The following is a 14,264-nucleotide window of genomic DNA, read 5'->3' on the forward strand; positions in this document are numbered from 1 at the left end:
TTAATTTCATTTCAAAATAGAGATAAAGGTCATAGGCTTCAAAACTCTCCAGATTGCTTACCTGTCTGATCTTAACATGGGCCTGCATGGTTATAAAGTTGGAAAAGTGAAATGGAAACTGATATCTATTTTTTTCATGTACAAACTAGTTTCAAACAAACAAAGTAATGAAAACCAAGAACAAAATGAGATACTCCTTGTGTATTCTTTTTAAATATTTTATTGTGGTTTGGGTGAACTTATATAGGGAACTTAGTTTCCCTTTGAGCAATCTATACACATTTTTCTCAAGATATTCACTGAAACCTCCTCAATGTAATAGCAGTCTTCCTACTTCCTGTCTCAGTTCCGTGATTCCATTCACTGTTCCTTCTTACCCTTCCCAGGCTTCTTACTTTTGTATTTGGGTAAATGTAGCTCTTCTGGTCTCCTCTGGTTGATTGTTCTGAGGAGCATGTTCCTTCCTCGTGGGTGTTAGTGATAATGTTAGAGGCCTCCCCATTGTTGGACTTCAAATTGATTTCCATGAATGGATTCAGTTCCAGATTTAAAGAGTATCTAAAGGCCACAGTCGCAGGGGCTCAACCAGTTTCTATAAGACACGCAAAGCTGGTTTTATGGCATACATTTGAATTCTTTAATAAAATTTATTCCCAATTTGGTGGGAGAAAGGTGAGGGGGAGCAAACAAACTCAGGGACAAAGGAACAAGTGATCTAACATTGATGGCAAGGAAGTCGTAGAATGCCTGGTGGGGTTCAATCAAGTGTGCAATGTATCTGAGAGGAAATATGGAGAGCCTAATGAAGGTCGAACATGATAGTAGGACAGGAGGAAAGTGAAAGTAAATTGAGAAAAGAACTAGCAGGCAAAAGACATTTATGGAGGCATAACTATAGGCATGTATATATTTATATATATTAATATATAATAATAAGGATATAGGTCTATGTACTGTACATATATTTTTATATGTAAAGTATTAAGGTAGCAGACCAACATTGGGCCTCTACTCAAGTCCTCCCTCAACACAAAAAACACTTTGTTCTAATGACCTGGCATTCTGTGATGCTCACCTTCCCCACATGATGGCTGAAGTCAAAATGGGTGCATAAGCAAATGTGAAGAAACCTGATGGTGCCTGGCTATCAAAAGATATAGCATCTTGGGTCTTAAAGTCTTGAAGGTAAACAATGGGCCATCAATCAGGGAAACAACAAAGCCCACATGGAAGAAGCACACCAGTCAGGATGATCATTAGGTGTTGATAGGATCAGGTATCAGGCATCAGAAGACCCAAAACAAACAATCATATCAATGTGAACATGGGGTGTTGGAGTAGAGATCCAAAGCCTATCTGTAGACAATTGGATATCCCTCACAGAAGGGTCACAAGGAAGGGAGAGGTCAGCCAGGGTGCAGTGTGGCACCGAGAAAATATACAACATTCCTCTAATTCTCTACTGCCTCCTCCCCACCCCACCCCCACCAACATGACCCCAGTTTTATCTTATAAATCCAGCTAGACCAGAGCATGTACACACTGGTACAGATAAGGGCTTTCAGCACACGGAATCCAGGACAGATATACCCCTCAGGAATAGTAATGGGAGTAACAATACAATAAGGGTAGGGAGAAGGTGGGGGGAGACTGGGGGAACCAATCACAAAGATCGATGTATAACACCCCCCACCCTGAGGGTGACAAACGACAGAAATATTGGTGAAGTAAGACAGTGTACAATATGAATATAATAATAATTTATAATTTATCAAGGGTTCATGAGAGTGGGAGGGTGGGGGAGGAAGAGAAAAAAGAGGAGCTGATACTAAGGGCTCAAGTAGAAAGGAAAGTATTGAAAATAATTATGGCAACATAGGTACAAATGTGCATAAAACAATGGATGCATAGATTGTTTTAAGAACTGCAAAAGCCCCCAATAAAATTATTCATTAAAATAAAAACAAATGTCTCCCAATTTGTGTAGAACCTTCTATTGTGATCCTGAGCAGAAAGGCTGCTATCCTTTGAATTTTGTAAAGTATGTAATAGTAGAAAATACTTAAATCTCAATGCCATCGAGTCAATGCTGACTCAACCCTATACGACCAGATAGAATTGCAAGATTCTGAGCCTGTAACTCTTTGTGGGAGTAGAAAGCCTCATCTTTCTCCTACAAACATTTACATGGTACTTAGTAAGACATTCTTAATGCATCTAACTCAACTGTCAGAGTAGCCCAATACAGACAGGGAGAAACCATTCTTGTTTCGATTTTATGACATCAAAATGAGGCCACTGAACTGGAAAAAAAGTAAGTAATTTTCCCAAGGTCCCTCTCAGTGCTATTGCGCTCATAGCAGATTTCAAAGTCATAATTTGGCTGGATGGCCTGTGCTCTTCATTTGGGTGACATTGCCACTGCATGAAGGTGTACTTCTTCAGATCTGACAGAGTGCCCATTAAGAATAGAGGATGGGGAAATAGATCTATGTGTCTATATTTATAGGTCAAGTATTAAGGTGGTGGAAGGACCTTGGGCCTCTACTCAAACACTCCCTCAATGCATGAATACCTTCTTTTATTAAATTGGAACTCTATGATGCTCACTCTCCCGACACAACGGCTGGAGCCAAAGTGAGTGAACAAGTAAATGTGGTGAAGAAAGCTGATGGTGACCGGCTATCAAAAGAGATAGTGACTGGGGTCTTAAAGGCTTGAAGATAAACAAGCGGCCATCTAGCTCAGAAGCAACAAAGTCCACATGGAAGAACACACCAGCCTGTGTGATCGAGTGGTCCCAAAGGGATCAGTTACCAGGCATCAAAGAACAAAAAATCATATCATTGACTGCACACCTCCATGATAGGATCTCTGAAGACAAATGGGTGCATAAGCAAATGTGGTGAAGAAAGCTGATGGTGCCCGGCTATCAAAAGAGATAGTGTCTGGGGTCTTAAAGGCTTGAAGGTGAACAAGCGGCCATCTAGCTCAGAAGCAAATAAGCCCACATGGAAGAAGCACACCGGCCAGTGCGATCACGAGGTGCCCAAGGGACCAGGTATAAGGCATCATGCAAAAAAAAAAAGATATAAGTGTGTGTATGTATGTGTATATATGTGTATATGTATATATGTATGTGTATGTATGTATATATATATCATATTAAATGAAGGGGGAAGTGCAGAGTGGAGACCCAAGGCCCAAGTGTCGGCCAATGGAGATCCCCTCATAGAGGGGTTTAGGAGAGGAGATGGGTTAATTAGGGTGTGAGGTAGTATCGATGAAGAACACAGCTTTCCCCCGGATCCTGGATGCTTCCTCCCCCCAACTACCATGATCCGAATTCTACCTTGCAGGGCTGGATAGGACAGAGGCTGTACACTGGTACATATGAGGGTTGGAGGTACAGGGAATCCAGGGTGGATGATACCTTCAGGACCAAGGGTGTGAGGGACGATGCTGGGAGAGTGGAGGGTGAGTGGGTTGGAAAGGGGGAACTGATTACAAGGATCCACATGTGATCTCTTCCCTGGTAGAGGGACAGCAGAGAAGGGGGGAAGGGAGACTCCGGATAGGGCAAGATATGACAAAATAACGAGGTATAAATTACCAAGGGCATATGAGGGAAGGGGGGAATGGGGAGGGAGGGGGGGGGAAGAGGACCTGATGCAAGGGGCTTAAGTGGAGAGCAAATGCCTTGAGAATGATTGGGGCAGGGAATGTATGGATGTGCTTTATAAAATTGATGTATGTATATGTATGGATTGTGGTAAGAGTTGTTTGAGTCCCTAATAAAATGTAAAAGAAGAAAAGAGAAAAAAATGATTAGGGCAAAGACTGTACAGATGTGCTTTATACAATTGATGTATGTATATGTATGAACTGTGAAAAGAATTGTATCAGCCCCAATAAATTGCTAAAATAAAAAAAAATAAATTAAAAAAAAAGAATAGGACAGTGTGCCTTAGTAGAAATACTCTACACTTGGTGGTCCAGTGGCTTACACACCGGACTGCTAACCCCAAGGCCATCAGTTCACAAACCCCCTTCTCCCCTAAAGAGTTACAGTCTCAGGAACTCGGCATCAGCTCTACTCTGTCATATAGGGTTGCTGTGTGTCAGCATTGACTGTATGGCAGGGAGTTTGGTTTTGGCTTGTGGCTGCCTACTACATCATACAGCAGGCTTTCAAATTGTTGTTATTTTTATGTTTCTTATTAATTATTTCTGTATTGAGATATAATTTGACTCACAATATACAGAGTCATCAGAATGGAAACCCAGAAAATGTCAGGGACTACTTGGATGTTTTCATTGGAACAATTACAAAATACAGGAGGATCTAAATTAGTATTGTAAGTGCTTATTTGCTGTGGTGACTGCTACCAAATTGATACATCCTATTTATGTTATAGTCTGTTTACCCACATGTATAAAAGCATAAATATGTAACTATAGGTCGATTTTATATAGAGTAAGATGATTGTGTGACTATTATACTCTAACTTACTCTTTTCACTTAACATGCTGATCATCTTCAAGTCAAAATATATAAAAATATCTATATTTTGAGTACTGTCATCTTTTATTCAGCCACTGTCTTATTGAAATATTAATGGAATTTCACTTATTATTACAAGTAAAGTTCAAAAATCTTCTTAGATACCTTTTGAAAATGAACAGCGCTGTACAATCAACTTGACCTAATTGATATTTATAGGTCCCACCACCCAGTAGCAAGATACATAGTCTTTCAGAACACAACCTGAAACATTTGCCAACGCGGACTCTATTCTGGGCTGTAGAATGTTTCCCCATAATTTTCCAAGGATTCAAGTCTTAACAGTTTATCCATTTGTTCACAAGCTGGAAAATGCTCAAATATCTACAAACAAATAACAGACTCCTAAATAATGAATGGGTCAAAGCAGAATTCACAGGCAAAAGTAGAAAGTGTTTTGAATCAAATGAAAATGAGAACACAACATATCCAAGTTTGGAGTTGCTGCTAAAACGATACTTGAAGGGAAATTTATAGCATGAATCACCTACATTAGAAAAGAAGAAAGCTCTTGGATTAATAACCTCAGCTTCCACCTAGCTAAGAAAACTAGAAGAGGAACAAATTAAACCAAATTAAGGGGGGTGGGGGCAAAAGGAAAAGAAAACTCAGAGCTGAGAGAAGGAAAAATAGAGAGGAAGAGATTATTTTACGGGTGTTGGGTATGTTCACTATCTTGATTGTGGTGAATATCGAAATATATAACATAACATGCAATGTATGTACATCACTTTACTCTTCTCCAGTCAGTTCATTCCAACTCACAGCAACCCCACGCATGCAGATTAAAACGACTCCATAGAGTTTTCAATGGCTTTAAATCTTTAGGGAAGCTATTGGAACTAGGCCATTATTCCAGGACACTGGTAGATTGGTGCCAACTGCACTTAGCTAGCAGCCGAGTGCAACAATTTTTGCACCCAAGTACTTACACCTCAAAAAAATAGTGATTTTTAAAAATACAATACAGATAAAAAATAAGTGTTCCTTTTGCTTCAACTTAGCAGTTTTTCTCTTTAACTAATCTACCCAATTCCTGGACCCTCTCCCTTGCTCAAGAATGAACCACAGCAGAAAGGGATGGGGGGAGGATGAGCATGCAGGTGGCTATTTGCCAAATGGATATAATAAAACCTGACTCTGCTAACTTCACAGGGTTCATGAAGATCACAAGCGATAAGAAACAGAGCTTATTGCAAAGTTTGAAAATGGGATAAAAATTTAAGAGCTTATCTCTCTAGTTACAGGTTTCCTAGTGAAGTGAATAATAAGGCTAACCACTGGCAAATTTGGAAGTCGATGAAGTTTGTCTTTGATCCTCTTTCTCCTGGCCTTAAGGCCCCATAGAGTGAGACCCTAAAGACCAGGACAGCCTTCACTAGGGCCTTTGAGTGTAGCCCTTACCCTTTTCTTCTGGGTTAAACTGCCATCAGTTTGGGTGCTGCCCCCTCGCCACCCCCACACCGGCACTGAAGATCCTGTTCTCAAACGAAATGGCAGTCCCACTAAATAAGCAATTCAGATAAATGGATTTCTTAAATGCTATTTAGTAGTACCTTATCTTTGGCTCTCGGTGGCTTCCTAAGTCTTTCCTCTCCTTAAATATTAATTTTCCTGAAGTCCATCATTGATTGGCTCTTCCTGGGAGGTGACATTTGGACATAGATGGCCCCTCGCTCTGTTAATCCTGTCACAGGCTGAACAATCCTTGGAAATGCCTTTTGGTGTGTGCACAATGCTGGGATTTTTTCCGCTCTGGCTTTTTACTGTAAACTATTAAATGAGCAGTCCTAGAACTCCTATAAATCTTCTCTTGAGCCGTGCCTGCATACTTTTAAAAATAATAAGGAAACAAAGCAGCTCTGATCAGCAACAGCTCATCCCGCATGCACCCCACGGCACAGACGGTGCCGGGCTGGGCAGGGTTTTGCTCCATTGTACGCAGGGTCATTATGAGTTGGAGTTGACTCAACAGGATCTAACAGCCACCTATCGCATCGGAATGATCATCAAATGGCTAAAATGTACTTCCACTTCCAGTCGGTCATCCTGACCACTGCTGCTTCCACTAGAGCTACTAATGGAGGCAAGAGGACTACGTGGCAACGGTGATGCCAGCTAGGAGGGTGGCAGGGAAGTAGAGGAAGAGGAAATGAGCAGAGCATACCCCGACCCACCCAACGGTTCCCTAGTCTGAGCAGCAGAAGCAGCCCAGAAGACGGTAGACTCCATTGCCACAGCCCAACTGCCGGATGTACAAAACCTAGGAGAGCCTGTGCCCAGGCCCCTATCATCTGCCTTTACCTGCTTGCGGTTCAGCGCTGCACGAGAATAGGTTTCAGGTCTTAAAAGTCATCACTTCTACTGAATATGCACTGCCACCGAGTTGATTTCCCCTTGGGAACCCTGTTTCGACATGGGGCTGCTGATCACAAGGTCAGCGTTCCAAACACACCAGCTGGACTGCGGGAGGAAGAGGAGGCTTTCTGTTCAGCGAAAGATTTACAGTTACAGAAAGCCACAGGGACAGTTCGTTCTACACTGCCTTATAGAAAAAAATAGAAGGTGGATTTTTCTCTTCCACTCCCTTACCCTTCAACTAATCATTATTTGAGGATCTAATACTCTGTGTCCATACCTAGATATGCAGGGTTTTTCATTGTTTGTTTTTTACTTTAAAATTATTAGGGAGAAATAATAAGCAAAGTGGGAGATGGTTTGTCCCTTTAAAACCAAACAAAAAGCTTTATGGGTCCACAGAAATATATATCCAGTTAGACGCTTTCAGAACAGACTTTAAGCAATGAATACCTATCATTCCTAGACACACAGTGGGTGCTGGTGACATTAACAGACTGCAGAACTATTAAACCTGTCGGGATGACACTTCCCACATGGTGGACGAGAACTTCTGAAGGAGCATTCTCCACTTGTGATTTATACACCACTGTTATTACTTTCAATTAATTTTCCCCATTAGATTGGTTCATGAACTGATCTCCAGCAAGATTTTAAACCAAATTGGTTGTTGTCTGTCAGTTTGTTTTCACTTTCTTAAACAAAAGTCTGTGACCGTCGGTTTCCATCCTTAAGAATAACCCACCCCCCCGGGATTGAGTTAATTCCAACACCTAGAGACACTACTAGGACAGAGTAGAATGATCCCCATAGAGCTTCCAGGTATGTAACTCTTTGCAACAACAGGTTGCCTCATCATTCTAATAGAAGAGATAGAATGGTAGGTGGGTTTAAACCATCCACCTTTTGAGATAGCAGCCCAACCTTTAAACCACTGGGCCACTAGGACCCCTTTGGGGAATAAAGTACTACAAAATATAGACGTTGTTGTTGATAGGATCAGTCTTCTGAAAGATTCCTTTGAGGACTATTTTGAGAGAGAACCCGATTGAGTTTGCATTGGGTTGCTTTGATGTCCTCGAACCTCTCCTGACTCATCTATTTTTTGTTAGATGCCATGGTTACTGCCTTCTTGAATCAAAGGTGGATTTTTCTCTACCATGCCCTTAACTTTCTAGTCATTGTTGGCAGATTAGACACTCTGTGCATACACCTAAGCACCCAAGGGTTTGTGGCTGTTTGTCTGTGGGTAAGGCTGTGATATGCTGTTCCAGTAAGAAATGCAATCCTCTGTTGGAAGTAAGAAAGACGTTTCATTAAATAATAGACATTTCAAACCAGGAGGTATACACTGAAAGTACAATACATTCTGAAGTCCACAGTGACTAAGGGTCTTATACATGCAAATCAACTTAGTCACCAGGATTATAAAGATTTCTATAATAATTTTTTCTTTCACATATTCCCCACCGATCATTTCACTTGTTTTCCATTGCAGAACACCCCGAGCTATCATTTTTATGATCACCTTTCTTATCAGACAGCCCTGGGTGTTACATGCTTTCAAGAACAAACCTGGTATCATCTCTCTTTCCATCTTCCCCATTTGGTTTAGAAGAGGCAGCCTGGGTTTACCATTTACTGGAAGCCTGCTCCCTAAAGCTGCTGGACTTTCCGGTCCACTGCTGTATTACTGTGTACTGCTCACTTCCATTTTACCAAGTAGGTGCCCATGTCTATGTCCATGGTTAGCAGCTCAATCTAACTATGTCACCAAAGCTTCTAGAGCAAGGGACAAGGGAAGCTAAAGAACTGTGCGTGCCTGACAGAGAAAAAGGCAGAAAAGGCAAAATGGACTACAGGACAAGGACAATTAATATTTCATATTAATGGGTCATTCCTTTTGAAATCTCATCAAGTATGAAGGGTCCAGTGTTTTAATCTTGTGTTAAAAACATGTATACATTATTGGGGAATTTAATATTTGATACTTTTCCATTTCAAAAGGTGACTAAAAAGCACACATATCAAGAAAAGAATAAATTTTCTTGAACCAAAGGCTAAAGATTATAATCTTGAATAGTTTCAACTAAAAGCAATCTCAGGAATAGGGTGATATTTGTTGTCTTTTTAAGTTGCTATTGTGAATTAAGTGAAGGTTTCAGAGCAAGAATTCTGGAGGAATCATTCAGATTTTATTTCAACCCCTCCCCTGCAGGACCCTCAATGAACCCTCACTTATCCTACTTCCTCTCTGTGTTTCTTGTTTCCATTCCACCTTCTTTTCCAATTCTTTGAACATTGTTGCTGGGTACATGCTGCTCTGTTGACCTTACATGTTGATTATCCCAAATGTGAACTCAGTTCCTGACCTGAACTGGTGTCTAAGAACCAGAGTCCTGCCATGGTGGTTCTCTTTTATGTTTGGGAGTTCTTTTACACACACACACACACACACACACACACACACACACGCGCGCGCGCACACACACACACACACACACAAACTCCATCCAGAGCTTTCTAAGGTGATGCCTTCAGAGCAATTGGTAGTGGTAGCCAGTTACCATCTAGTTCTTCTGATCTCAAGAAGAGTGAACATGGGCATTGATGCTTTCATGGCCAATTAATCTCATAAACTGATTTATTCCACGTATATTTTGATTTTCAATACCTTTCCAAATGGTAGAGAGACGAATGGTTGCATCCATGGTTGATCGCAAGCTTTTATGTTCCCTGTCGATACTTACCAAAGTAAGATGTAGAGCATTGTCTTTGGACACTCTGTTATGGAATTGACCTTGGTGTCCGCCAAGATTATTGTTCTCCGCTCCAAGACCCAGCAATTCACTCTCTAAAGGTGCTTGGCTTTATCTAAGAAATCTTTCATAACCTTGCTCTAGGGGGACAATATTTGATCCCATGTCAATCTCTGGATTTCTATACTGAAATAAAAATACCTAGAGCTTTAGGTAAATGTAATCAAAATCATAAGAACTTCCGTGGTAATAATTATAATTATAAAAACTGGCCTCTTTTACAAACTCTAAAAGTCCAACATAATCAGAAATTCTGCAAATCTATCCAAAAGAAATCTTGAAGTGTTTTAGTAAAATTTAAAGTGATGCTTCTCACTGATACCAGGTCAATTCCAGCTCATAGGGACACTATACATATCCTAGGTGATGCATTTCCAATTAATGATTATATTTCATTTTGATATAATCTGGATGTATTGTTTAATAATTTTGATGGTTTTCAAAAGGTTGAATTCCTAGAACATTAAGGTATAGCACCTAAAAGCCCTAAGAAATTTAATTCATATGACAGGATTATTTGCAACTAAAATAAACTTACTAGGAAAATGAGGGGGCTTCCAAAAGTTCAGGAAAAATATTACCTTGTAATTCCATTTGTCCATGAATATCTTAAAGCCCACTCACATATACAAAGGAAAGTCCAAAATGTTCCCTATGAATCACAAGTGTATTTGGAATAATATCTCAAGAACTTGAATTTACACACATAGTCCTTTTTTAATCATATGGAATTCTCACATTCTAGATATCACTTTGATCTCTCATAGGAAACCAAAAAAATTGAGAATGTTACTACATTAGAATAATACTCATCGGGAAAATCATTCTATATATCGTAATCATTGGTTAATAGTACATAATACAATACACTATATTTAATAAACAGTAAGGGACCGGTGTAATACTATAGAAAAGGAGACGAGCATGCAGTTCAGAAAAGAGAATAACCAATTAAGAAGCTGTCGAATAAGGGAAGAATTTAATAGAGTTAAAGATAATTGAATATGTGCAAATGTGGGGTTCTACTACTACCAGAAATTAAATAGGAATCACAATTATTTTATTCAGCCAGAAATCCATGAACTTGTACTAAGGTATAGGAACACAACCTTGGACAGCAAGTTGTGATCTGAGTTGTTCTATCATCTCCAGGGAGACAAGTACCCAAACAGACATCCCTCTATTCACCTTGAATGCCTATTTCCACCTGAAAAATAGTGATCTAGAGCCTTAACTTTCTACACTCTCCGATCTATCAGCTGCTAAAAATCAGTCTTCAGATTGAAGGTAAACAAATAATTGAATGAGATGAGCCATCAGATAAGTACTTATTTAGCCACACTGAACGGATTTATGGGTGACTTTAGAATTAAGGAATCTGAATGGAATACAGCGAAGAACAAAAGACCTTGCATCGAAAACCTTGAACTGGATGCACGAGCTTTACTGTTTTAATATGGTATTTGTTATTTTGGAACTCTTCTTGTTTTAACAGATTAAGAAAAGAGATAATTATATTTATTTTATGCACAATCAAAATTCTAATCTGGAACTCTGTACCATTAGAAATGAATTGGAAATACAAATGTGAAATAAAACAAAAACACAAACCTTTCCTAGCTCACTTAATCGGGACCAAGAGCAATGATGCCTCCACAGTGCCCCCTACTGCTCAGATTCTGCACACTCCTACTGCTTCATCAAGAAAAGGATCGGGCTGATTACAAGTCCAAGGCAGAAAGGCACAAGGTGAGCCTGAACGTTTTTATTTTGTGTGCCAAAAAGCAGCAAAGTTTTCGTTGACTAATGGGTCATGTGGAAAGGACATAGGAGTTCATTTAAAACAGACTCCCACTGGCCAAAGTTGTGACAATCTGAGCAACAAATAAGGAATAATGACTATAGTTGATTGAAACGCATTAAATTTCTGAGAAGCCATGAGTCCATAATGATACCTAAATTGAAAAGCTAACAAAAGATTCCAAAAGAAGGTACATAAAATGAAATGCTTTTGTGCAGGGTCCTTTTTGTCATTCATGAGATATTACTGATTATTATATTAATGGACAAGACAGTAACTAGAATGGTAAATACCGTAGTTGAAAGATATTTCCGTAGCCAGAAAAATGTCAGAATGACCCATATGCTTTGTTAAATCACACAGATTCAAATACAATATCTGGAATTCAATTGACTATACATTTAAGTCTCCTTAAGATAGGTATGGTTTTATGAATACAAATGGATATGAAAGGTATTAACATATCTTAGGATCCCAACCATTTCCCTTTAGAGGGAAGAGAAATGCATTAATAAGTCTTAAAGTTTTATCACCTGGAATGGCAGCTGAAGAATTATTAAGTAATGTGTATAAAACCCTGATCATTCACCCCTTGAGGTTATGGGCTCACACACAGAACAGCCATAAATAAAAGTCACATGGCTTATCCAGGTCGTGAATGAGAGGGCCCAGGACTACATTTCTAGGGGTAAGTTTCTTGATATGATGCTTTAAAAGCAAACAATTCCTTTTGTCTACGCCAAAAGGATTATTGGTAGGCACAAAATGAAGATTGTTTTATAATAACTGTTATTAATAAAATACTTCCATCCCCTGGCTATGGGCAAAGAGACACCTGATTGGCGGTGGTGCTCTTATATCAGTCAGGGACAGAGCCAAGTTGAAGTCCTTTGTTCATCCTAGCTTGATGCCTGGATTGTGGCCAGAGCTGTTTCATACTTAGGACACATTTTTAAAAATAATTCATTAATTAATTTAAATTTTTTAAAAGTAAACAAAGCAAGACCCATTGCTTCAGCCTCATGGTGAGCCCATGTGTCGGAGTATAACTGCATTCTGTAGGGTTTTCAATGGCAGAGTTTTCTAAAGTAGATTACCAGGCCTTTCTTCCAAGGGGTCTCCAGCTTTTTGATTGGCAGCCAAGTTTTGTACCATCCTGACTGGGATCATTAAAAAAAAAATATATATATATATATATATATATATATATATATATACACACACACACATACATATACACACAAACATGTAAGCATTTATCTATACCAAAATATATGTATGTATGTATATATACCAAAATATATCTATGTATCTATATTCCATTAGAATTGTATGTTTATTTTAAAAGGAAGCCATGTATATTGGGGTTTTGTAGGAGTATTTGTTTGAGAGACATGAGATTTGCCTTGTTAGTGACCACCTTGTAAATTTAATATGAAAGGCATCATTATTTAGAGTTATATCTTCATGGTAAAATCTTAGTAGATTGCTTTCAGTATTGAAGTAGAGGAGACTCCGAAGCTTGCCATTTTGATAACGGTAGTCACAGTTTCCAACATGTGTTCACAGCCAGCTTTGCTGCTTAGTTCGCTGGTAGATTTCACAGGGACACATGTGGAGTGATGCAACTGGAACCTGTTTTCCTCCACCAACCACAGACGGTGGGTCCAAAGCACAAGCTCCTGTATTCTGCTTCCGGGTGCTACCTGCCATTTCCCAACAGAATGTGTTGTTTGTTGTTAGTTGCCATCATGTCAATGCTGACTCGTGGTGACCCCAAGTGTATACAGGTAGAAGCGCGTCACAGGGTTTTCAGTGCAGTGATCATTCAGAAACAGATCAGCACTCGGGTCTTCCGAGCAGCATTCAAAGCACCAGCCTGTGAGCCGGTGATTGAGCACATATCCACTGGCGCCACCTCGGGACTCTAGATGGACACAGTGGGAGAGAAGAGAAAGCCAAACTAGATATCAGCAGCCTGCTCCCTCGACAAGACCACTGTCCCCTATCCCAGCCTAAACATCCCTTGCAAGGCACATGTGGGTAGAAAGCAGATGATGGAATACATTTTAAAATACATTAAAAAGTGGAGCATTTAAACCGAGAGCCAAACCTGGCAGCTTTTTGTGTGAGTGAGTGAGTGAGTGTGTGTGTGTGTGTGTGTGTGTGTGTACCCTCAGTACTGGTTAACATGTAGGGAGACAACTAAAAATGTGCTAGAGAACATGGTGGGAAGCTCTTCACCCACTTATGTAGCAATTGTATTAGCTGCTCCCAAGTAATCAGGACAGTCATAAGCCTTGGTGGAAGTGGATCTTTTCTCTGGGTTGCCCAAGGCTCATCTCTGCAATGGAGATGATGCTACAGCCATTTCTATTTTATTTTGTTTTGCCTTTTAAGTGCTCCAGGACTGGGATTCCACTTGACATGATTTTTCCTCTTATAAGACTTACATGCACTTAAACCTTTACAGGGCACATTTCAAATACATTTTCTTTGCAACTATATCACAGCCCCAAGCTCTAGGAGGTAGAAGCAAAGGCAAAATATGCTAGGTTAAGTAAGAACTAAGGCAGCAGTTCTCAACCTGGGGGTCGAACGACCCTTTCACAGGGGTCACCGATTCATGTAGCAAAATGACAGTGATGAAGTAACAACGAAAATAATTTTATGGTTGGAAGGGGGTCACCACCAAAAGAAGAACTGTATGTAAGGGCCGCGG

The 14,264-nt window shown here is 39.8% G+C and overlaps 1 non-coding gene across 1 annotated transcript; it reads left to right on the forward strand.

The window, feature by feature from the left end:
- Window positions 1–12,350: 12,350 nt before the first annotated feature.
- LOC142435467 (small nucleolar RNA SNORA48) lies at window positions 12,351–12,494 on the forward strand. Its single transcript, XR_012781517.1, has one exon. It is a non-coding gene; the product is annotated as a small nucleolar RNA SNORA48 (small nucleolar RNA).
- Window positions 12,495–14,264: the final 1,770 nt, after the last annotated feature.

The sequence above is a fragment of the Tenrec ecaudatus genome, chromosome X (assembly GCF_050624435.1).
Source record: "Tenrec ecaudatus isolate mTenEca1 chromosome X, mTenEca1.hap1, whole genome shotgun sequence".
NCBI lineage: Eukaryota > Metazoa > Chordata > Mammalia > Afrosoricida > Tenrecidae > Tenrec > Tenrec ecaudatus.